General features: G+C 33.0%; 1 protein-coding gene across 4 annotated transcripts in view; it reads left to right on the forward strand.

Annotated features, from left to right (window-relative positions):
- Positions 1–27,270, forward strand: part of dnc (phosphodiesterase dunce) — a 458,672-nt gene that overhangs the window by 166,931 nt on the left and 264,471 nt on the right. Inside the window, exon 1 of one of the 4 annotated variants that reach the window (XM_073084964.1) lies at positions 638–741. The exons of 2 other annotated variants lie outside the window; for them this stretch is intronic. The gene's annotated coding sequence lies outside the window, so the exon portion shown is untranslated. Of the gene's footprint in view, positions 1–637; positions 946–27,270 lie in introns of those variants that run through there. One more of the 4 variants, XM_073084963.1, reaches the window with a different exon arrangement.

Raw genomic sequence — 27,270 nt, forward strand, 5'->3', positions numbered from 1 at the left:
TACAAACTATTCGTTATAAAACGTTATTATCGTTTCCCCATTGCATTTGCCTCAACGTATTAAAATATTAAATAAATGTTTCTATATCCTTAACTTGACTTGTAGTAAAATACAATAGAGGAACTGATAAGAGTGCACCGTAGGTACACGTATGAAACGCATAAAAATAATCTTAACATGTTATCCGTTCCTATAGTGGTATGACGCTAAGTTTGATAGTAACTTCCTTAACTTAAATTTGAAAGCAATTTGACGGGCTGCAAAAATTCTTTGTGACATTGAATTTGGGCTGCATTACCTACGCCCATAATAACGTACTTATAATGTAATAAGTTAATAATTACTATAGAATATACAAACATTCCTATCCGTATTTATTGAAATACCTATATTATTTTCTTCGTATGGTCCGATTAGATTTATTACAAAGGCATATCATATTAACATCATGTAAGTGAGTGAATCAATCGGGCCGAGCAGCAATATGTTCGTTATTAACGCGCGGGGGATGATCCAGGTCGGTGCGTTCCCTCGTCAGCGAGGCGAGACGGCAGTGGACAGCGAAGATCGCCCGCTCCGCTCGTGAGAAGCGAGCGCACGCCTTCCGCTGTGCGCTTAGTCCGTGGGCCTCTTGCTCTTACAGAGCGAACAGCACCCGCAGTCCTCTCTTAACCGCGAGTGAGCGCGCTGCTTTCCGCAGCGCGCCCTCCGCACGTAGTAGGAGGCACATGCCTGCGAAATGTCACTTACCCATATTATATTCCGATAACGGCTGATTAGCAATTAGTTAGGGCGACACGCGCGCCTCATGCCCGGCGTACATTGTTTTACGACTTTTTCATGATTCAAATCGCATATTTTTAGTGATATTTATTCGAGCAATAGTTCAAGTGTATCTATACATAAATGGAATGTGTTGTTAAAATGTGCGACCTTGGAAGTACGGTACAGTTTTTTGTGTGTATTTTTATTTAAGTTGACGGCGGCGCCGATAATTATGAAACCGTGTGTTGTGTATGTCGGTTTGCTTTGACGTGGTTTGTTTCTTTTGCAACTAAAGCAGGAAATAGCAACTAGCATCAACAGCGGCCCGCTTGGTTTGTAGCGATACCTACATTTCATATGCTGATAAATTTACATAATTGAATTTGAATGCGTGGTTATCAACCCGGGTTTCATTGTGTCCAAGCTGATATTGACCTTGATGGTAAGAGGGAAAACAAACAGTTTAAAATAGAAATAACAATACACACAATGTTTACAGGTTATTTATAATTGATAATACAAACATAGATTAGTAAAGATACTTCGCCGCCTTGAAATTGAATGAAGCCTCAAATGGCTTATTATCGTAAGTTCTTTTTTTGAATTCTTGACAAATAAAAACATTTTTAGAGAAAATTTACGAATAAATAACTAAGACTGCATAATTTACAATTACAATGTACAATTTACATAATAAATAAATAATTATTTCAAATACTTTAGGGACATTTTAGCACGGAGACGTGGCAAAACTTTTTTACGCAACTATTTCAATTCTCAAAACTGGGTACATTTTCTTGTTAGGAGTGAGTAATCTTTACTAATCTATGAATGCAAATAAGTATCTTAAATCTCATCAAACTAATTTTTGATTATGACAGATAAGATTGACTACTTCGATATATGAAAACATCTACCCACAACATGCAATTCTTCACGCTTGAGATGTATGCGAGTACAGTTATTTATTAGCGGTACTTGATAAAATTACTGTAGATACGTATCTTACCAAAAACTACTGAATCAGAATGTAATTCCACAGACTTAATTAAAAACATGCTAAGTTCACTCGTGGGTTAACAATTGTAGGAAATTTCGATCTGATACGCGTCAAAATAAAAGTTCATTAACCTTAATTGTATCGTAACATTATAGTATATACATAGTAGTGTAGTTAGGGATATCATAATTTAGTAATTAAATTTATTTTGAATATTTCCTTTAACATACACGTTTTACCGTACTAGATGTAATAAATATTTACTTCGTTTATCTGCATAATCTCCAATTGGCTATTATTTTTATTGTTATACAACATAATATTAAAGTAAAATTAATGTTAGATTTCCAATAAGTAAATATTTCATTGCGATGTTTTTACAACATTTAGATCACAGAATTTTTCAGACATTTTACAATGTATGTGTAATGTCATTTTGCTATAGGTTTAGGAAAACCACTAAAACTTTATAATTGAAAAAAATACACATTTTTGTCCTAAGAGAGTTTAGTTGTTGGTTTAATCATATTTATCTAGGACCATATTGGAATCTATCTCGTTAGATAAACGTAACTTTTAAACAAGTTATACGTTTTGGCAAACTAAAATTGAATTTGAAATGTACACCTTATATAACCATGATAGAGACGTACTAATATAAAATTAAATTGGAAAAGGAAAATTTCATAAATGCACCACCAATATATTCACCGTCTATATCTAAGAGCAATGTATCTTTTCAAAAAACGGCACATATATAAATAGGTACTGTAGATATCCAATAAAATGTAAAAAATTAAGTGGTGTGAAAATAATTCAATTAAATTATTTTGCAAAGTCATCTGAGCACTGTAACGTAACTTGTTCAATTTGCAAAAAATGCCGCAAAAACATCACCGTAACGATTACATAATGACGGTTTTATGAGATGAGAAATATGTAGATATGATTATGTACTGTAAAAATAAACATTAGCCTATCTGTGTTCGTGTAACATTTTTTTTAATGTGGCACATTTAAACAAGTTTTATTTTAATGAATAATTTATTCTGTTCTATACGTGATAAACATAAATGTAAATGATGTGTATATTTCTGGATATCTGATTGTTTAGGACAAACAAGCCGCACTAATTTGAAAGATGTATAAGATACTAGCTGACCCGGCAAACGTTGTGTTGCCATATAAATAAAAAAATGTTAAGGGTGAACAACCCTTATCACTTGGGGATGAAAAATAGATGTTGGCCGATTCTCATAGACACCGGATAAGCACAAAAAATTTCATCAAAATCGGTCAAGCCGTTTCGGAGGAGTATGGCAACGAAAACTGTGACACGAGAATTTTATATATTAGATGTTAATGCATGTACCTACTGCAGGTAGTTTATTAAGAGGTAGTAAAAAAAATAAATTAAACTTACCTAAAACCTAACCTTCTTTTATAGAAAACTATACGATCTGTCTAAACTTTATCACTGGGTAAAATAAGTGTTTTCTAAGATAAAATAAATAAACGAAGTAGGTAAATCAAGTCTACTGCAAAAATGTTCTAAATATTCGCCTTAAACTATTAATTTATCTAATTCCACCATCCAAACAGTTTCTACAAAACTTAAAAATAAGGTTTTGTTCTTTACAACTTTGAAGTTGTAAAATTGGTTTTGCAATTTCGAAGTTATGAAGCATGTTTCTAGGCAGCGGCCGGCGCTTTGTATAAAATAACAATATTGAATTGAATATCTCAAAATGTGTTACTCAATTTCAAAATTTCTAATAAATACTAGTACAATATCCACGAATTATAAGTTTTAAGGCGTGTTTGCGGGTTTGTTTTATAATCAATTAATTAGGTGCGTAGTTGTCTTATTGTTTTTGACACTAGACTCCACCAATTCGTATTGGATCAGCATGATAAAGTAAGCTCCAGATCTCCCCCGTTGTGGGTAAATAACTAAATACTCTTTTCGTAGAATGAAAAAAGAAGTTGTATCCAAACAATATTGGATATATCAACTGGTTTTCTAAAGAAGACACATTTAGAAATATATAATTCTTTCTATATTACGCTTAGTCCCACACAACCTCAACCATAGTCCCACACAAGCATTTTAAATGCGCCGTGGGTGCTATGAAAATAGACAAAGACACAAGTACTCAGACTCAGAATAGAATTCTAAATTCATCATTTAGATATCTGTCTGGCCAGGGATCGAATCCGAAACCCTTTGCATGTCAGACCGGTAACCTCTCCGCCACGCGGGTCGTCGAAGTTCGACAAAGATATTTATCGATAAGACATTTTATCGATATTTATCGATAAGTTACGAACGAAGCACGCTTAATTAGCCTTCAAAGGTACCTTCCAATGTACATACCTAGTTATTAAGTAAGATTCTGCATTAATACAAAAATATATTTAATATGCAAAATCAACGTTACGTAAAAGTGAGCAGCGTAAAAGCGTGCAAAGAAAGTACGAGTAGTAAGCCAAGGTCTCGATCTTATTTTAGGCATTTTGCCTTTTAAGTTGTTTAATTTGTAACATAATTATTAACAGGTTCCCAGGTTCATATCAGAGCCAGTATTTAAATATGATTAATGTTCGGCAGTTTCATTTATAAAATAACTTAAAATAATCATTAAAAAAATATTAGTACTTATGAAAAGGCTTAGTCATGTGGATAATCGGTGGTGTCACGGTATTACTAAATAAAAAGTGGTTAGATAAAGTTATATAGTTTAAGTAAGTTATATTTTTAAAGTAATTTCGTGTTTCGACTATGTTTCGACTGCCGCAGCAACAGGCAGTGCCCGACGGCTTTAAGATGGAAAAGATCAAATTATGGCGCCTTTTTACTTGCCCGCAATACATTATGTGAGAGTCGTGCGTGTGAAATGTTCGAAATCTTAAGAAAAAGTAACATCTACTATCGTATCCATTGAATTTACCTATTATGTATCTATTCATAATTTGAAGCCACATATTTTTATGTAACAATCCCATAAATTAATCCTTTATGGTCGGACTCTGGAATATTATCTTGAAGGACACAAAAAGAAGAAAGTATGTCCAAACTTCGAGACGTGACCTGTTTAAAACCCAAGAATTTTACTTAAAGCTCCGATCCTCTTTTATATAAGTTGTGTCCTCAGAAAAAAACAGTAGATAAGGACATTTACAGCCCTAGAATCCTTGAGATGTTGTACTTATCGTGGTATTCCTTTTATTGTTTCAAAATATAGTATGCACTATGTATTGTAAGTATGTGCACTATGTATTGTATGTGGCAGTGATAGCCTAGTGGTTAAGAAACGCGGCCTCTCGATCGAGGGGTCCGAGGTTCAAATCCCAGGCACGCACCTCTGATTTTCAAATTTATGTGCGTATTAGAAATTAATTATCACTTGCTTAAACGGTGAAGGAAAAACATCGTAAGAAAACCTGCATACCTGAGAGATAAAAATCTTAAAGATATGTGAAGTTTACCAATACGCACTTGGCCAGCTCGGTGGACTATGGCCTAATCCTTCCCATTATGAGAGGAGACCCGTGCCCAGCAGTGGGACAGTAATGGGTTGATGATGATGTATTGTAAAAAAAGTATTCTAATATTGGGATTGGCAATGAAAAGTAACTTTAACATATTTTAGAACATGGTAGAAAATAAAGTCTCTGGGGTATGTCTATCTCTTAGGGCTCGAACACAAAACTGCGATGCGACGCGATGCGAATTCGCAACGCAGAAAATTGCGATGCGAATTGCTGCGATGCGATATCGTGCGGCGTAGCGTCTCTCAGGGTGACCAACAACAACAACCACTGTGCGATGCGAATCAATTCGCAAGTTCTTGCGATGCGTCGAGGGAGCTCGCAGATTTTTGCGATGCGACGTCGCATCGCAGTTTTGTGTACGAACCCTTAAAAGCTGTAATTACGATAAGTACTTTATCAAATAAGTTTTCCATAATGTATGTACGTACTATAAGTATCTAATAACACCTTAAAGAACTCGGCAATAAGTACTAAAAACGTTAGTAGAATAGGTATAGAGTAAAATAGTAAAAAGGAGTATCTATTTACAAATACTAACTCAAATTACTAATATAATAGTCAAAAGAAATAACTTCAATATAAATGGTCTCCATACAAGTAACCTCTATTTTTCGGCGTATTTCGTTTTATCTATTAAACCGTAGCAGATGGACAGTTCAAATTTTCACTATTACATTCACTTTTATAGCTCCTATGATAAAAAAAATACTAAAAACAGAAAGCAAATAAAAATTGGTGGTACGGAACCCGCCGTGAGAGTTCAACTCGCACTTGGTCAATTTTTAGTGTGCTATTAATAGGAGCATGGAATATTTTAGGCTAGTAAAATATTCCATCATATTTTTGACTAATCAAAAATATTCCATGTTCTTTGTTAGACGTCGCTAAGTGTGACGATAACAGGGACTTTGTTTATTTTAAATCATCATAACTAAAGCATAAAATTTTGTATTGTCTCGAATTCTTCGACAAAAGCTGTAATGAGTCTCATTCACTATGCGTGTGGGCTACTTTACATAAATTTAAAGTCACTATTATCTCTTGTGCAGAATGATTGGCAGTTGCTTATACTAAATACAGCCACGCTCCAAACATTATAAATAATGAGCAACTTTACAACGCTCGGACTATAATGCAATACATTATTTATTTATTTTATTTATTTATTTAAACTTTATTGTAAACCTAGTGGTGTGTCGTGATGTACAATAAATTTTTAGACTACGGACGGTAATGTTTTTCGAGTGTATGTTCGTCTCATTTTTAATACGCTCTGTATCCCAAAGGGCTTGGATTCGATGATATAATGTGTATTATAAGAGGCTTACATTTAGACACATAAGGCGTCTAAATTGTGAGAGTAATAGGCTATATTTTTACGCAGATGCATTTTCGTTTACATTAGAATTCTCGTCATTTAGTAAGTTTGGCACAGGCATATTTTTATTTTAAATATCTATTTATTGTTTCCTTGATTTTGTTCATTCATTTTAATTGAAACGGGATGCATTCCTAAATAATTATGATATATGTCAGAAAATTATGATATGTAAATTCCGAAAGTTATGAGATTACAGTTACGGGATGCATGTAGAATCCAATTAAAATTTAGTTTAGTTTGTGTGATATCCACTCCTATTTGTGCTCGATAGTATCAGTAATAACTTTGGCTTGTTCTAGATTTTAAATATTCGTCGTTGTATCTCAGGACACGACTTTCATTAGAAATGTCCTTTCTTGTATGTATGAATGTATTTTCTTGATAGGACAACACCTTTGTTTACATTTTGGACACCTAATTATGAATCAGACTATAGCATGTTCTGAGCTTTTATGTGTGGTGACAGCGATGACTTACAATTAGGCAGAATGAGACTACCTTCAACCTTTAAAAAATATTTAAATGTTAAAATAGTAATAAAAATAAAATTCTATCACACTTAACTAAATTTATTTCTACACTATAACATACTCAAAGAGAAAATGGCTGACCTCGTATGAGAATTAAAACATATCAGCGAAAGATCTGTGTTGCTGCATTCAGCACAGTTTATTTACCTATTAACTAGAGTACCTAGAGTATGATTTTACTGTTAACACAAAGGCAAGTCTTTTTATAAGTAACGAATACTTTTAAAACTCTTTTTAAACTTCTAACCACAATAAACATTGAATCTATTTCAACTGATTTTTGGGAACGAAGTTCCTGAAAGCGGCTTGCGGTAAGAGTTGAATGGAAGTTATCGTCACGTAAGGAAAAGCGTTATGCTCCGTTCGTGAAACTATCTCTCTTGATCGGGACATCAGTTTTATTATGCACTAGCTGACCCGGCAAACTTTGTACCGTCTCAAAATCTATTTATCAAATATATTTCATATAAAATATAGCCTATGTTACTCGTGGATAATGTAGCTTTCGAATGGCGAAAGAATTTTTAAAATCGGTCCAGTATTTTTTGATTCTATTCATTACAATCAATCAAACAAACACAGTTATCCTCTTTATAATATTATTATTATTATTACTAGCTCACCCGGCAAACTTTGTACCGCCTCAAAATCTATTTTTCAAATATATTTCATATAAAATATAGCCTATATTACTCGTAGATAATGTAGCTTTCGAATGGTGAAAGAATTTTTAAAATCGGTCCAGTAGTTTATGAGCCTATTCATTACAACCAAACAAACAAACAAAGTTTTCCTCTTTATAATATTAGTGTAGATGACTGTGTGTGTATACACGGGAATATCGAGATGTAAGCAGACGAGCATCGTGCACGGCCGCCTGTATAACCACAGTACTGAACCCGTGGAAATTTCTTGAAACTTATTTGTTCTTTTTATTAATGATAGGAATAAGCTTTCTAATATAATTACGTCTTATATAAGTACTAAGAAAAGACTAGTATTTATTAAACATCCAATTAACCTTAGACTGAAAGCAAAATAAAAAAGATTTCTTTGTTCCTAACTCAAAGGAAGTCTTAACCATGGCAAATCGCTGTAGCTAGACACAGCAATATATAGATTGTTTTATGGAACAGTTAACATTTTAATGCGTAACTTATTTTATGTCTTAGGTTTATGGTTAGTAGTTATTTTGTTTACTTCCTGGCTTCACCGTGATGTGAACCTACTGTGAAACTGCTAGAATTTTCAAATTATTATCGTTGCTAGAATACATTAAAATAATTATTAGTTTGACCTTTCGCGACTATCTAACTTGGAGAAGCGTACTTGATATAAAAAGTCTGTGTGTAAGATTAATTAAAAAAAAATTACAAGTAGCGATTAGTTCTTACATAAACCTTTTCTGGTTTCATTTTAAATTCTATGAATGTAAAATGTGTGATAATAGACTTTTTATAATGAAATTATAGCGGTAGGAAATTAATATTTAGGGTGTATGTAACAAATCGTTACATAAGAAGTAGCGTTATGTTCCCTCTATACCACGTTATCTCCCTCTCCGTCTCATTCTATTTTATTTACACGTGAATATGCGTATGAGTATCGACATTCCTATATACTATGGAGAAAGAATATGAGAATCTTGTCCTATACAGGGTGAATTTTTCAAACGGGCCTTCAGGGCCAAATCCGAAACTATAAGGATTAGCGAAAAATGCTGAAAGGAGTTACGAGGCCGATTTTGATAAAAACTAAAACTGCACATTACTTTTTTAAAATAACTTTTTCCCTAGCCGGGAATCGAACGAGTTAATTTTGAAAAAAAATACACCCTCTATATTATTCCACTTTCTGATAGTGTTGCTTATAAGGATCAAAATCTGGGAAGTAATGATAAATGACAAACTATAGGAAAAGCCTCAATTTTAAGAAAATACATATTTTTTTCATATTAATTTGGCAGTTAAGTTCCCGCCATTAATCAATTTAAACATTTCGCGTATTAACAATTTTTTTTTTGCTCAATGCTTCAAATCATTCGAAATGGTGGTTTTGTTCTTCAAGAACTCATATTTTTATGTCCGACTTAGCTATGGGCGGAGTTTTGTTTAATACAGATGTAAAGTTGACAATTTGCGAGAATTACTGTTTAGAGTAAAATCCGAGTGATTACTAAAAAAAGAAATATAGAAAATCATATTTAACGTTGAAACGAAGTTGTAAACAACAAACAATAAGAATTTACTACTTAATCAGTTATTTATTTTCATTAAAAAATAAATCCTAAAAACGGCGGTAACTTATTTGCCAAACTTTTACTTTCTCATGCTAAGCCGTATATCATAGTCATAACATCGAATAATTAGTTGATTAACCAACAAATTCTTCAATGGTATGGACTTATGTATGTTTCTAAAGAATTATACATAAATCATTTGTTATGTATAATCCTTAAGTATTAGTATGCCAATGTATGGAAAAATACGTATTTTCTTCAAAATTTTCTTTTTCCTTTAATTTGTCACATAACATTACTTCCCAGAATTTGATCCTTATAAGCGACACTAACAGATAGTGGAATAATATAGAGGTGTCATTTTTTTCAAAATGAACTCGTTCGATTCCCGGCTAAGGAAAAAAATATTTTAAAAAACTAATGATGCTGTTTTAGTTTTTTATCAAAATGGGCCTCGCAACTCCTTTCAGCATTTTTCGCTAATCCTTATAGTTTCGGATTTGGCCCTGAAGGCCCGTTTTAAAAATTCACCCTGTATATGTACGTTCGTATAGTTGTATAACTTCAAAACGGTTGGTCGTTAAAACTTATTAGTTTTTATTTAAATCATACATGCGTCAAGATTATTTAATATAATGCAAGGAAACTTCGTTTCTGACGGCACTCGTGTCTTTTGTATTTATTTAATGTGTCATTCTTCATTAACTATTTAACTAATAGTGTATACTAATAATAGTGTATACTGTGTATAATTTAAGATAATAGTGATATATAAATTATACATTGACAAAACAAAGGCGGTGATTATCGATGAAATATTCCGCCGATGTCCGATAGAAACGTTGTAAATTAATTTGCTTATTCAAGCGAAGCTAACAATGAACTCGTCATTATAATTTTGCAATTGTTCGTGTTTGTTCCAGTTATATTCTTATACGACTTTTTGTGTGTTGAAGCATCGAGCACGCATATTTTTGCGTGTGCAAGTATAAAAGTACTTATTGTCTAGGTAGGATTATTTTTTATTATCTTCGAGATAATGTGATGGAGTGTAGGAAACTCCTTTCAATCCGAGTTTCAAATTAATATTTTTATTGGACAATCTTTGAAAAATAATAAAATTTTCAATGCTACGTGCGTATTAAAATGAATTATCACTTGCACTTATCGCACAAAAACACCATGAGGAGACTTACAAGCCTGAGCGTACATTAAAAAAGTTTTTGAAGGTGTGTAAAATCTACCAATTCGTATCTGCCTGGCCAGCGAGATGGACCAATGCTCAACGAGTAAACGTTATGGGTTGTTAACGATGATGACTAAGACAAAGTTACATCGTATAAGTTATTTGTATATTATTCGATGTTTTACAAATAATATGATACTGAAGTTACCTTATCCTTAACCTAGTAGCATCATAGACATCAAATACCTACTTTTATCTTTTCAAGAGGCAACCTTGCGTGCCCGCAAAAACTTCGTTAATGTTGTGAGACTTTTCTTGGACCAAGGAAAACTGTTAATCTGAGGGAAAAATGAGAACAGATTTATAACGTTTGTTTTCTTTAACGTTTCCACCAAGAAAGATGTTCTTTCTTCTAAGTTTTGTTGATAATTTATCAGTTATATAAAAGCGGAAAGCTTGTACAGACATTTTAATTTCAAGTTTATAGAAAAATAACTTCCTTCTACGAGCTTAACACTGTAATATTTCGACTCTCTTTATATTATTGTGTATCTCCTTTATATTTGTATTAGTGATCGATGCCGTAAAATAACCCGATAATATTATTACAAATTTTGATAAAAATCTTTTCACTACACTAGTTTTATTTTATTCGACATCGAATATGTACGAAATAGGATCGTTTCTATACCTTTATAAAACTTTTTATTATGTCTTTAAATTCACATGAGTATACTTCACAAAGACTTCAGAAAACTTTAAAAAAATTCAGGAGTACAAGTTTCCCCGCGATGTTTTCCTTTGCCGTTAAATCAAGTGTTACTTACTTTATAATACGCGTATAACTTGAAAATTCAAAGGCCTGGGATTCGAACTTCAGATCCCAGATTCTCCCAGAGTCTTTTTTAACCAATAGGCTACCACAGCTTCACTGCAATACTTTTATCGTTTAAATTAATTACGTATGTTGTATTTGCGAACTGAAGATAATAAATATAATTCATATAATATTTAAACATTAACAATGTAGACTAAACATTGTAGAATTTCGATTCCCATTAATTTACACTAAGTTAACGTTATGAGAACGCTTCAGGCCGTCCCAACTTGGGGAATTATTGAGGAATTTAGGTACTCACATGTATAACCTATACTGAAATGTCATGACCAAATATTCCATTCGCACGTTGGATTGCATATACCGAATCAATGTTATCAAACCGAATATCAAAATAGATTTAAAACACAAATACTAATGCACATGGAAGGTTACTAATGCACTGAAAAGCAAAATTGTAGTGAAGTGTGAGTTGAATAAGTATAATGCAGTTCCTATGTAATGGATAACGCGTTACTGAAGCATTTATTACATTGATCAATTTATTGTTTGCATTTTACTGTTTTGTTTTTATAAGCTTACTATATATTACCTCCATCGCCTAGGATTGACTGCCAGATAATGCCTATTTCCCCATAAGTTTATCCTTTGTTACACTTATCTTTAAGAAATTAAAATAAATGAAACTATTGTATAAATATACACTTTACCATAGTTATGACATCAAGGTTAATAGAAAATAACCTGATAAATGCAAGTTAAACTCGCGTGGAGAGGGTTCCTTAGTTTTTAGGGTTCCGTACCCAAAGGGTGAAAACGTAACCCTATTACTAAGACTTCGCTGTCTGTCCGTCTGACACGGGGCTTTATCTCCGGAACCGTAATAGATAGACACATGACATATTTTTTGTTTAGTTTGATTCCACATCTGAAGTCGTTTTAAATGTGGCCCAAATTGAAAAATGTTTACCAATTGAAAATATAAGTGTTTGTTTGCATAACATTGCAATATGACATGTTTACTGTTTTCTTTTAGGAGTATAAAATTGTATTCATAAGATCCATCTTTAGTTTTTATTTAAACTCTTACGTAAATTAAGACATTATTATTGCGAAATTTAATAAACGTACCTTTAATAACAACAGGCAGAATATAATTTTCCATATAAAACAAACGTGCATGGCCGACGTCTCGTAAGTCTAGAAAATTATTACTCAACCCATCATTTTGATTTATAGTATTTGTCTTTGGTACTAACTTAGACACTAAAATATAATAAATGTTATTACATTGCCACATGGAAACAATAATGTTTCTTGTAGCCTTTATATATTTTCAATGAATGTAATTTTGTACAATAATTTGTAAAATTTGTAAACCTCGAAACCTTAAATTAAAAAGTAATTTATATTATTATATGAACAAATATATATCCCCATCTCCTAGAATTAGTGTTCTATTATATTGGCGCGTGTTATTAGATGTCACAGCATTAAATTATCATATTATGTCGCATGCTAACTGTTATAGGTCGATACATATTCATCTTATACTACCTATACTATGTACGTAGGAGAAGATGAATATGTAAAAGAAAGAGGCTATACCTAGGTACTACAACTAAAAGGGAACATATCCTAAACCAAAACAGTAGTAACAGTAGGAAGGTGGTAGAACCTTTTGTGGTTTGACTCCAGCAGCACCACCACCACACTTATTTCTATATAATAACAGCAGTGTTATGCGCTGCTGTGTTCCGGTTTGAAGGGTGTGGTAAGGGAGACAGACTTTTCCGAGGCGTTCAAGCTTAGTCCTCAGGGGTAGCGGCGCATCTGTGGCCGACCTCAGGTAGGAATATCTAATCCTATCTGGGGTTGATTACAGATGTCCATAGGCGGCAGTAGAAACTTACCATCAGGTGGACTGCATGCTCGTCTGCTACTCCCATATTATAAAGAAAAAGAAAGTATAATAGGTATATGAAAAAAAATTCATTTAGATCTGACAGATCGAAAATGAAACCCTATACTTCAGTATTGCCTTGGTAGCTACACAAAAGAGCAACTTACACCTTTTATTGAATGTTAAAATATTTATATTTCCGTAACAACAACCGTTTTGAGCTCGTGTTTTCAAGTAGGAAAGTAATGTGTTCCGACATGCACATATATTTCAAATACCTAGACTACGTTGGGTCTGTCTGGAATTGATTACCTAATCCAACCGTTTGATCTCCAATCGCAAGGAAAATATTCCACTCGGTATGTTTGCGGTCCACGTGAAGTAGGAAATATTGGTTTGGGACACGCATGCAATAAAACAGAGGTTCTCAAATTTATTTTATGTATTTATCAATGAATTTCGAAGTAAATATTTTCTAGAGTCCCGTAAAATATGCGAAAAAATTATTTCTTATAACAATAATCTGTTTCAAATGAGTTGGGAAAAAAAGGTTCTTTTTGTATCTGGGCCAAAACAGGTCATTATCATCACCCCCTAAAACGTTTCCACACCCTCAATTTTGTTTTTGCTCTTCATGTCCTAATATATGTCTTCAGCGTTTAAAAGTTGGCTTCATCGTTCACTTTGAGAAGCTCTGCCGTAAAATATTGGGAAATTCGGTGTGCGGGTGCGTCACGCCATAAATCTGACAGACTTTGATGGTGACCAACATGACACATATGTTCCAGACCGTTTCGGCTTTATGTCCTGTAACGGTGTCGGTGACTATTAAACTCTTTCGGATGATACTGTCCGTTTAATACTCCACACGGCAAAGGAAATACGGTGGTTTTGTTTATGTGTATGCTGTCCGTCTTGATTTACCCCTAGACGCTTAGTGCCCTCCTAAAAATAAATTATTAGAAGAAGATCCACATTACTTTATTAGATGTAAACTATGTTATGTCAAATTTTGTGTGTAAAAAAATATAGTGAGTGACTTGGTTAAGTAAACCTAACCAGACTTAAATTTTAAGTTTAAGAAATTGAACAATTTTTGGATTCAAATTCAAAAATGGATTAAGTTTTTAAAAAATGTTAGCATTTAATACCTTACCTTAATACCCTAATACCTTAATACGTTAGCTTTGATACCTACGATTGATGTATATTTGCTTTGAAATGTACTCACCTACTAAAGCGTGATATACAACAAACCAGTTAAATTTAAAATTATCTAGTTTTTCTTTTACCTAATCTAAAAACATAGATATATTTTTTAATTATCACTCCTAGCTTTTTATTAATAATTACAATTATAGCGATATTCTACTACCACAAGTTGCCCTTACCAATGGAATATATCGTGCTCAACCACAATATCAAAAACCACGGAATGTATTGTAATAACATCTAATATTGAAACTTCATATTGAATTGATATTGCTTGTAATTTATGTTGTGGTAAAAGCATTGTATTTTACGCTAAGTATAGTCATGGGCATAAATATATTGCCATGGACTCGGCTACATAATTTAAGCTTTTTACCCGACTGCTGAAGGTAATGTTTTCAAGCGTATGTACCTATGTATGTATGGATGAATAGGTATGCATCAATTTTTTGGTACGCCCAAAAAGCTTGACAGATGTTATATACGTGGTGTGGTCTCGGTGGATTCGTCTAAATTGTGAGGGTGACATAGGCTATATTTGTGTGCAGTTGAATTTATTTTGGGTTATACGTAATTTTCATATACTACCCGATAAGAATTAGGTGTTTTTGCTGCGTCCGTGTCGTCAACTCATTATTGTCCCACTGCTGGGTACGGGTCCCTTCCAGAATTAGAAGGATTACGCCATAGTCATAACTTTGAAAAATCAGTGGTGCTTGTCTAGGATTTGAACCAAGTACCCCTCGTTCGAGAGGCCGAGTTTCTAAACCATAAGCTATCACTGCTTTTTGCGTCCGTGTAGGGAGATATTGTTCTAAGCATTCCTAGGGCAGTATAATTGCCGATATATCTATGGTAACATATTGATGCTTGTGACTGTACTTAACTTTCAATTTGCTTTCAAGTACTCCCAAGTAATTTGAGTGATTGAAACTGACGCTACAATATTGCAATTTCTCTAAGTATGCCGTTCGTTAATCTTCGTATCCTTGGCGTCCCGATTTCTGAGTGTATTGATTATGGAATGGGGGAAATTCATTTTGAAAAGTTTTGTCTAGATTAATCTTTGACAAGAACTAAAGTACTTGAGTATCAAGGTGCACTTAAGTTATTGGAGCTACGTTTTATAATCATTGGAATGCAAGCCACCAATCCAGATTGATGGTAGTGCTTTCATGTTTCTAATTAGAATTGTGATGGCTCTTAATAGCAGAGCTCATCGTAAGATAATATTCTATGGAATATTCTATGGCCCTTGAGATTTTTAACTAAGTACTAAATCATTTAAGTAGTATCATATTTCTTCGTGGGCTTAGAACTTATAATCTACTTTTTGGTTGGTGCTTAATAGAACAAAGTAAATAGGTGGATTCGATTCTTAGTTCCCTAATAAAAATACCATATCATTCCAATTATATTTTGTAACAACGATGCAAAATATTTTGCGATGAATTTATTTTAGTAAGCTCTATATGAGGTTGTGTAAATATACAATTTTATTGGTATATTTCAGCTGGTAATCAGAGGTAACCCTTTTCAAATGTCAGATAAGGGAGAATATGAAAATAGATATGTCAACTAAGTTACTATCTCATACACAGTGTCTCTCGTGACATAAATAATATTGTAAGTTTTTGGTTAAAATGTCAATTATAAAGCTACAATACTACATATTATATTATACTAGCTGATCCGGCAAACGTTATGTTGCCATATAAATAAAAAAAATGTTAAGGGTGAACAACCCTTGTCACTTAGGGGTATGAAAATTAGATAGTAGCCGCTTCTCAGACCTACTGAATATGCATTTAAAATTTGGTGAAAATCGGTAAAGCCGTTTCGGAGGAGTACGGTAACTAACACACGAGAATTTTATATATAAGATAATGACCTTCTTAGTAGATGATCTGATAGTGCATATCATGAATCGTTAGGCGTATTTAAATCATGTTTAAATCATGTATAAAGTTATGTAATTATTGTATTATATCCTTCGATCAATAATAATAGTGATCGAAGATTATATCTTACGAAGTAGGTCTCCAGGTCTGTGAGATCTCCTATTGTTTTATGAAGACTATCACCTGCAACATTATTTATTATGTTAAACTTAAGTAAATACTATTTAAATTCCTGTATGCCTGTTTAAGGAATCTAATTTAATTTTCAATCAAAAGGTTCGCGATAGCAGAGTTAACCGTTTCGCGTCATGTGTGTTCGCAAGGAAAATTAAATTTGCTCCCCACTATTAAATATTTAGACGTTAAACTTTAGTTTACTCGAGAATGCCACAAGAAAGTCAGTATCTAGTTAAAATGTCGGAGTGAATAAATCACTTTGCGATTTAAATCCGTTTAAATTGCTCCAACTCGAGTGGTAGCGCGTATTTGCGAAGACTAAGGAAACAATTTATGAACCAATTGGACCGGTATCTTAGGAAGTTTATTTTCTACTTCCTATTCGATGAAGAAGCAACGCTTCTGTAATGATGAAAAAGAAAGTTCCCAAGATAAAGTATTGGATTTACGTATTTTACTCTACTCCAGACTCTCGGCGAAATTCGAGGCCAACAGTAACTCTTCCCGATTTATTATGAAAAGAACGAAATCGTGAATCTCAATTACTTATATGTATTTCTTAACATTTATTGTGATGTTTTGTACACTTTAAGTAAGACTTAATTATAGATACCCCAATAGGTACTTGAAATTAAGTGCGTACCGAAAGAGGCTTGCCTGTTATACGTTTTAAGCGGAGTATAATGACCGGAAGTTTAAAAGCACATTAATTTTAATTTGCGCCTAGTCTAAAATTTTGAAAATTAATTAAGTCATCACTGAAATTGTAACGAGGTAGTAATACCTTCAGTAGGGTCAATTACTAACGCATCTCTTATTGCTATTATAATATTAAAAAAAAACTTCTAGATGACAATTAACTAAAAAATTATTTGATGAGTAGAAGCTTCATTCCCGGAATGAAGCTCTTTGTTTGACAAGGCAATAAAATTGGTATTATTTTTTCTACACAAAATTATGCGAAACACATCATTTATGTGAAATTTGATTGACGTAACCCAAAGGCTCGATAAATACTCCCAGAACGGCTAGGGCAGGCAAGTGTGAGGCGAATGATTACTGGGGGAGGTTCAAAGATATACGGCGCGATAATCTCCATTCTACGATCATGAGCGAAATCGCTGAACGAGGCTCATATAACTTTCTTCTCGGCAAACATTTTCGTCTGCGGTATTTTATCTGAGAAGACTATTTATCTTGTCTTCAAACGTTATATTGTTTCACTAGTTTTTTACAAATGTTACTACATAGACACTTTGACTCAAATAGTTGACAAATACCATCATGTTAACAAGGTCGTTTTGTATCATCATATCATATCTTTAAATTAGGTATTGGATGACAATTAAATGTTATTATTAGAATGTAACGCCTCAGCGTAACCTCTTTCGTTTAAAAATCGTAACGACAATTCCTTTCATCCTTCTCATGGCACGCCTAAAGAACTATGCCAAAAAATATATTGTGAATTTTATTTCAGGTAAATTCTTTAAGAGATCATGGAGTTGACTAATAATCGTACATTTCCGGAACTGACAGAGGCAGAGACTAGTTTTAGAAAAATATTAAATAAGTGCAAATACAATCAAACTATCACAAAAATACATATAAATAAACCGTTTGAATTACTCGTATAAAATAAAAAATATTCGAACGTATTGTAAGATACCTTCGAAACTCAAATATAATATATGTATATTTTATAATCAACTAGCTGACCCGGCAAACGTTGTGTTGCCATATAAATAAAAAAATGTTAAGGGAGAACAACCCTTATCACTTAGGGGTATGAAAGATAGTAGCCGATTCTCAGACCTACTGAATATGCATATAAAATTTGGTGAAAATCGGTAAAGCCGTTTCGGAAGAGTACGGTAACTAACATTGTGACACGAGAATTTTATATATAAGATTATTTTTATACTCAGATTATTTATTATTTGTAACGCAACAGTTACACTGAATCATTAAACGTTGAGACAAAAATTATCTCATTTGTGCCTCAAAACCATTATGTAGCAGAATATAATATACACACAAACGGAAACGAAATAAAACACCTTCGGGCTACGTTTCTAATCATCTCATTTAATAAATACAAGTCGAAAAAATAAACAGACGAATCTTTGTCGTGGAATGTATTACGGTGAAGATGAGAATGCGGATTACATTACAAAAACAGTAATGTATGTACACCTACACAGTACACACATCTGCCTTCTAAATAATTACATTTACATCTCTTTTACCGTGTTGCGTTTGTACCGAATGCCGTGACTCGCGTCTTATGGATCTTTTATGTCGGTAACGTTTGTTTAAACTTCATTGGACTGTCTGCGTTATTTGTAGCTTTACTATTAGTGTCTATTCACACGTGCTATAACTACATCGCGCCGGCAAAAGCGGGCAAGTGTTTAGTACATGAATAGGATCGCCCTAAATCATCCTCTAAATCGGAATTCATACGAACGAGGTAGTCTCTCAACAAGCAGCAACTAATCTCAAATCGCGATCGTCGTCAGCGGGTCACGACTCACGACAGTCGACGACTGTTCTGACCGTTGCTGCCTGTCATCAGCATCTGTCGATGACCGTCGCCAGCGCGGGCCGTCATTCATACATTAGCTCCTCATGTGGTCCGTACGAATAAAACTATGCATTTTCATACAAATCTGCACCCGCCCACTCTGTCGTGATGTGGTTGTGGTACATGTGAATGGGAACTTACAGTGACGTCTGTCGGTTACGAAATCGAGCTTGAAGGGAAATTTTCAGTCCATTACACAATACCTTCGTACATATACTCAATTGAACTTTATAGATCAGGTATTTAGATTTGTTATGTATTATCTATGTAGACACGCGTTTCTGTTAAACATACTCGTAGCGTGTTATTTTGGCCTCTAATTAATGGTACGGCTAATTTATACGAGTGCGACTGCGTGGTCTCCGCCTAATTGAATTCAGTAGCATCATTACGTGTTAATGTCAGGTATCATTTACTGTCTAATAAACGTCATTTCCTACTTACGTTTAGTGTTTTTGGCGCGTGTAAACATAAATTTATTTATATTTATGAGAGTTAAAATTACTTAGAAATACACGGATTTTGTATGATGCCAAATTTTGTATGTATTGTAGTGTATTGGGGAGAGGAGGGAAAGTTTAAAGGTACCGTCCCCTATAACAATAGCATAGGCAAGAAAAGTCAGACAGGAGGGCTGTTTTGTTTTTCGCTTATCAATTTAAGCGTAGTTATTCAAGTTCCACCCTTAGCGTAGGGTGAGAAAATATTACAAAAACTAGTCGAGCCTTTTTATTGGCAGACCTCAACTACGCAACGTTGGACCGGCATCTTATTTGTAGCCATAAGATATATTATGTATTGATGTAATAAAATTAGTACGAGAATCACGCATCGAGTCAGATTCAACGTGGTACGAAGGTATAGGATTGAATCCATTATAGTATTGATAACGTCTTCATAACTATTCAAATAGGAAGATGCAATATATGTAACACGAGCTTTTGCCCGCGGCTTCGCTCACGTTACGAAGTAATATTTTCATCCCCTATTTTATCCCCTTGGGGGTAGAATTGATCAAAAACCTTTGTAGCGGATGCCTGCGTCATAACATCTACCTGCATGCCAAATTTTAGCCCGATCCATCCAGTGGTTTGGGCTGTGTGTTGGTTGATAGATCACTATGTCAGTCAGTCACCTTTGAGTTATATACATATATTTAGATGATTTTTTTTATCATAAAAGTAAAATACGAGCATACTGTCCACCAGGTGGATGTATTAGGATAGGCCACAGACTAAGTTAAAATACCGTACATAAATTTCTCTTATTTACCACACTCTTCAAAACAGAGCACAGCAAAACTTATTACTACTTCACTCATTTTCTGTTCATGCAGTTAGGTTATGGAATTCACTACTGTCCCATAGACATATATATATATATTAACATATCTATGATATCTATCTTACCATATCTATTTTGTACACACTATGTTTACCTATCATATAAATTTTCCGATCATAGGGGCTGCTGGAAGAAATTTCAGGTTGGATTAAGTAGTCCTCTGTACTATATTTCTTTATAATGCATTGTTTTATTATGTTTCTGTGTACACAAATAAATAAATAAAAAATAAATAAAAACAGCAGCGTTTGCCATATTTGCTACAAGATAGAAATAGGCATGAAGCGGTGCCTACGGAACAAACTAGGAAAGGTACTATCACTTTCAACAAACTACTCTAATCTTTGATATTTAAAACTGCTACATGAATCGAAGCTGAACTGTACCTGGTTTCACATAAAAATGATTTTACTAAAATGCTTATAATGTATCTCGACCAGTAGCACTACCATGAGTTGGCATAGAAACGCCACTATAGAAATTGTAAATAGAAAACTATTGTCATTTTGCTAGTTAATAACATAACTACTATCGTTACGGTATTTCTTGACAACGTCTGTCAAATTAATGACTCATGGGACCGAATTTGTATGGCAATAGATCATAATGACATTAGCTAGCGATTTGATTTCGATAGGTTTTTTACGTATAGAGTTACGCCACTACGAATTTTAGTTCTACGAGTAACCACCAGAGGCGCTGTACAATTTTTCATACATTTATTTTACGCAGTCGCTAGCGAGTAATACTTTTGTAAACTCATGGTAGTGCTACAGGAGGCCACCCGCGTCATTTTGCTCGATTCTCCAATGTCCGAATACATTATCATGCAATGGTGATGTCGATCATGAATACATTGTATTGAATATCATCTATAATTCATAAATCTTTTTCATTGCGGTACGGCCACAAGGTTTATATCGATTTAACTTGAATAATATCAATATCAAATGTGTCGTAAAAGTAAATATTTTGCAAAATATCTTCCATATACAGATCTGAATACCAGAATGTGAAATATTAAGGGTTTCTTTCCACTAGAGATGTGCGAGGTAGCTACGCTATGGAACATGTGAAATCCATCAATATGGTTGCTTGATTTTTATCAAATTTTTTGTTCAATGAATATCTAGCAATCTTATTGGAAGGCTTGACTCACATCCATAATATTGCATGCACAATAGCAGTATTTTTCCTTTAAAATATTATATTAGGTAGCCTAGACACTTTTCTTATGATTTCGAGAAATTATCCATATACCAGCGAGGAGAGCTTTGTGTAATTACAATCTAGTGTTATAATCTGGAGAGCTGATGATACGATTTGTACTCCTTGATACATGTAAGGATTTCACCAATATATTTATGTATCGCATGATGAGCGCTGCTTCTCTGTTACTGATTACAATGTATATGTTAAATTATAGTACATTACAATACGAGGACGAAAAATTTTTTTCTGACAAGTGTGAGTTTGCAGGCCGAGCCGCAGGCGAGGACTGCAATCACACGAGTCAGAAAAACATTTTTCGTCCGCGTGTTGTATAAAATTTTATATTACGGGGTCGGAAATGGGGGTTTTGCGCACGCGAAGCGTGCGTAAAACGTCAATTTACGCACGCCGTGATATAAAATAACTTTTAACAATATGGTTTATATATTGACGCCGAGTAAATCATTCAATGTTTTGTTAACATAAGGTATGTGCATATTAGATAGATTTATAGGTCCTCTGTCCTTTTGAAATAATAATGATGAGAAACATTCTCTATATAATATAGCATGTTGTGAATGTTACATTTTTATTAAGAATATTATTACTATAAAGTTTCCGACGCTTTTTTAAATAACAACATTAAGTATATTTAATTATTATTATAGCACTAATATTTAATTATTATTATAGCATAAAATGGTTTGTTATACCTAGATAAGTATTCCCTATCTTTTAAAATAGTTAATTTACTGTATATAATAATGGAGATTTCACTAAATTTTTCCTCATAAAACCCAACGAAATATCTTAAGACAACGTCACAGTAACTTGATTGGAGACAAAGGTAAAGGTAAGAAAATAAGAGCTATAGTCTGATTCATAATTAGGTGTCCAAAATGTAAACAAAGGTGTTGACCTATCAAGAAAATATGTTTCAAATGGTAGTTTCTTATTTTTGTCGATATTAAAATAATACAACAATAATAAAATTGTAATCTAAATAAATTAAGATTAATTCACATTTTCTTATATTTATATCACCTCAATTTCGTTACATACAGTAATAATAATAAAAAACAAAGTTTATGGTAGAAAATTAAAATGTGATAATGGTAACACAATCGGAATATAAAACATTTCTTGTGCCGTCATTTTTAAGTTTCGTAGTTAATATTATTCATTTTCGTGATTGTGATCGAACTCGAATGTTTTCTCGTTTACATAACGCGTTTGTTAAATTGTGTATATTTGTTAAAGTTTTAGTTTTTTGTTGAGTTTGTTAAAGTTTTTGTTTCTTGTTAATTTTGACAGTGACATTTCTTTGTTTACATTTTGGACACCTAATTATGAATCGGACTATATGTTGTATAATTTTATTTAACACGTATTCCGAATTCTTTTAGGTCGCTTTCATATTCGAATGTCGTTAAATTAGGTACGATGACATCTCTTTCCCGGTCCAATTCAATTTATAAGCAAATTTTTCTCGGGTTCCTTGGTAATAAATGATGAGAATTTATTGATTTACTTATGACTCCAAAAGAAATGAGAAATTTAATTTTGTCCCCTTTTTGTTCATTCAGCAGAATTCCCTTATGATGTTTTATTTCCTTGAAACATGCGCAATAAATGTTCCATAAGAAAAGAAATCCGGCTTCTCTGAAGGCCTAATAATATACATCAAAATATTATATTATTTTATTTGACACGTACCTTATTTCAATATTTTAGGTTTTCGAGTACATTTAATGTAAATAGAACCTAATTCTTACGCGAGTGACGTTATAGACGTAATGTCAAACAGTTCATCTGAGCCTACTGGAAAGCCTGTATAAAATACAGCAGGATCATACGTCCCTACGGAGGCTTACGGGTTCAATCCGGTTGGTGATCCTCGTGTCGTTAACCATTCGTAATGCTTTTCTACTTATAATCTATTTTGTTCGGTGTATTTTATTTTTTTGTAGATTTTTACACGTGTACCCGTGTATATATAGCGATTATTCTGATAAAGTCTGACCTGCTGTCTGTTCTCCTTTGCACAGTCTCCAAAGGTTGAGTTCCATTTACATCATCCACATCTATCATCTACTGGACTCGAAGTTGTCTATGATTTGGGTTTCACGTTCTTTTTTGAACGCAAAAAGTGTAATGAACTTCCTCCTGAGGTATTCCAGGAGAGCTATGATACGCGAGAAGAAGCAATCTCAAAGAGAAGGTTCTACAAAACGTTATGCGTCATCGTCAAAGGCATTTTGTAAACCATAGACCATGGTATCTGCTTTTTATTAGCTACAATGTCTACCTTATAACTACTATGTTATAAACATATACTTAACAAGCGGTATGTTATATAACGATAATTTTACGTTTGATATTTTATTCATAACTACTTTTCCGTTTGCTTCACTAGAATGAATCGGATTTCGATTACATGCCTTCAGAAATATGTCGATATCATTTCTTCAAATCTTCCGCATGTATAGAACTGATTAATGTGCCTACAATATAATATGAATAGATTGTACGTGCGGCCTTCTTATTAAAATTAATATTTGCATATTAAGTGACTTTGAAAAATGTGAGTAGCTTATTAGTTTATCTAATTCGAAACAATTGAATAATCACAAGATTTTAAACACGGGCATCCATCACGATCGGGATTATTAAGAAATAAATGTACAAACAGACAGATAAAGTATATTTATATAAATGTTATTATTTATATAAATATACTTTTTCTTTAAATAAACATAATAGTGACATGCAATTGACTCCTTTTTATTTAAAAACAAATTAATAATATATTGATGTGTATGTAATATAAAATTCTTGACCATTCAAAGAGTTATATAACCCGTTTCATTTAGAGTTTGATGCCCCGTTACAATCTGCATAATATCGGCATAAAGTAAAAGAGAAATGCCTTTTCCAACCATAAATATAATTCCATTGAAAAACTCTTTATGTTTATTATTACTAAATTAAACTTATCATACCCTGAATATTACCCCTAGATGGTAATATTCAGTAAAGTTTTGTGTATTTTAAGTCTTAACTTATTTACTTATTAACTGTTGTCTAGGGCTCAGTGTTACCAAGTTTCATGATAATAACTTCTGTAAAAGTTGTTCCTTCGTACAAAATATTGAACAGTCCATTCATTCACTTCTTAGGAATGTATCCTATTAATTTTATTGCTCGCAGGTACAATAAAAAAATAGAGACATCAGCAATTCCAAGCGTGGCTCTGCGGGGTCACAAATTTAGTTCAGGCCTTTTCGTATACAGGCATTTTTTATTATCAGACTGCGGGGTAATATTTTTTGAACGTATTTATGTACATGTGTATGTATGTCTCATTCTTGGCACCTCAAAGGCCTTGACGGATTTTAAACCATGAGGTGTTAAACCATTGGATCCGGCTAATTTGTGGGAGTGACATACGTTATATTTTGAAGCAGTTGGGTTTTTCGTTTTTATATAAGTTTATTTTTTATTTTTATTTTATATGCGATGTATGGTCTGTTGTGTGTCATTTTGTAAAGTAGTCTTTATTAACCTGTAAAATACCTTATATAGTGTGAATTTTTCAAATGGGCCTTTAGGGCTGACTGAAAAGATTAGCAAAAACCGCTAAATTAGTTATGAGGCTGATTTTAATAAAAACTAAAACTCTATCTTTAGATTTTTTTAATCTATTTCCCTAACCAGGAATATAACGAATCCTTTTTGAAAAAAAAGACGCACCCTATATTATTACACTATCGGATACTGTCGCTAAGAAAAAGGTTCAAATTCCGGGAAGGAACGATACATGACACACCTAACGAAAAGCCTCATTTTTAAGAAAATACACATTTTTTCATACATTGTCATACGAATCCTTAACTAACTACCTACATATATGTGGAAGACTCGTTAAACATGGTTCAGCTATTTCAAGTACTAACCCGTAAAGACAGTCAATAATGGTCGTACTTATTCTTAGTTTCATCGTTAGCCTAGTTAATCCAATGACATCACGTAGAATAAAGTTGTGCGAATTCATGTCGATTTGTATTTTGAGAATCAAGGAATCTAAATTTTTGGTATTTGATTTTGATGTTTGTACAGATTACTTTTTTATAATAGACTAGCTGACCCGACAAACCTTGTACCGCCTCAAAATCTATTTATCAAATATATTTCATATAAAATATAGCCTATGTTACTCTTGGACAATGTAGCTTCCGAATGGTGAAAGAATTTTTAAAATCGGTCCAGTAGTTTTTGAGCCTATACATTACAACCAAACAAACAAACAAAGTTTTCCTCTTTATAATATTAGTGTAGACAAAAAGTATAGACTATGTTTTGGCCATTATATATAGCTTCATTAGTATCGTTATTGTATCCAACCGTCTCATATACATTACTTTCCCGTGAATTACAATGTAATAGTTTGTGTCCATATTAAATTTCTTTATTGTAACAAGAACTTTTTAACCAGATCATAATAATACGAGTAGTAGTTATTAAATATTTGATTATTTCTGTAAATAATACGTGAATAACTTATTATTCGAATTATCCGCCTGGTCGCTAAAATTTCATGTTCGTAGTTTTACTTGATTGGAAATATAAGTCCTAGGATAAATTATTAAAAGAAAGTAGGTTTTAAATACATATATACGAAATGTTCTATTGTCATTCGTAACTCAAATGATTAAAAGGTAAAAATAAAATCACTGGTAAAAACAAAAATCACATAAATATTATCAAAATTGTGTTCCTACGTAAATTTGTTTGCAATTATGCAAAATCCTCTAATCGAATAGAAATTGGGGGCGCGCTAATGTGTTGCGGATGGCGTTTTGATTATCGCTACTAGAATTATATTTTGACAAGCCTATTTATATTTTAAACAAAGGCTTTGTTTGGGCTTAAACCCAAACGTTAACCCTGCGTTATTTGTTTTGCAATATTTTCTATATTATACTAAATTAAATTTGCGTTTCGTTTTAGCTTCAATAGCTATAATTTTGGAGATGAACAAAAAACGATAATTCTTTATAGCCATGAAGCTATTGAGAAATATATTATTTTTAATAATTTATACATTGTATATAACATACTTTTGATTTGTGTACACACCTATATGTATACATATTTCTGATTAAAATGTACATAGGCCGATTTTGTAAGTTAAACTCGAAAAAAAACGCAAATATACATTAGCACTGTTTCACCGACCTACATTATAATAACATATTAATATCTCGTATAAATATTACACCCGTGTCTTTTTAGCTTGTTAGTGGTTGTTAGTTTGACGACCCGCGTGGCGGAGCGGTCACCATACCGGTCTGACGCAGAGGGTCCCGGGTTCGATCCCCGGCCAGACAGATGAATTTAGATTTCTGTTTCTGGGTTTGGGTGTTTGTGTATTTTTGTC

This window comes from Epargyreus clarus, unplaced genomic scaffold (genome assembly GCF_041222505.1).
Source record: "Epargyreus clarus isolate Ecla_fem2 unplaced genomic scaffold, WU_Ecla_fem_2.2 ptg000021l, whole genome shotgun sequence".
Classification (NCBI taxonomy): domain Eukaryota; kingdom Metazoa; phylum Arthropoda; class Insecta; order Lepidoptera; family Hesperiidae; genus Epargyreus; species Epargyreus clarus.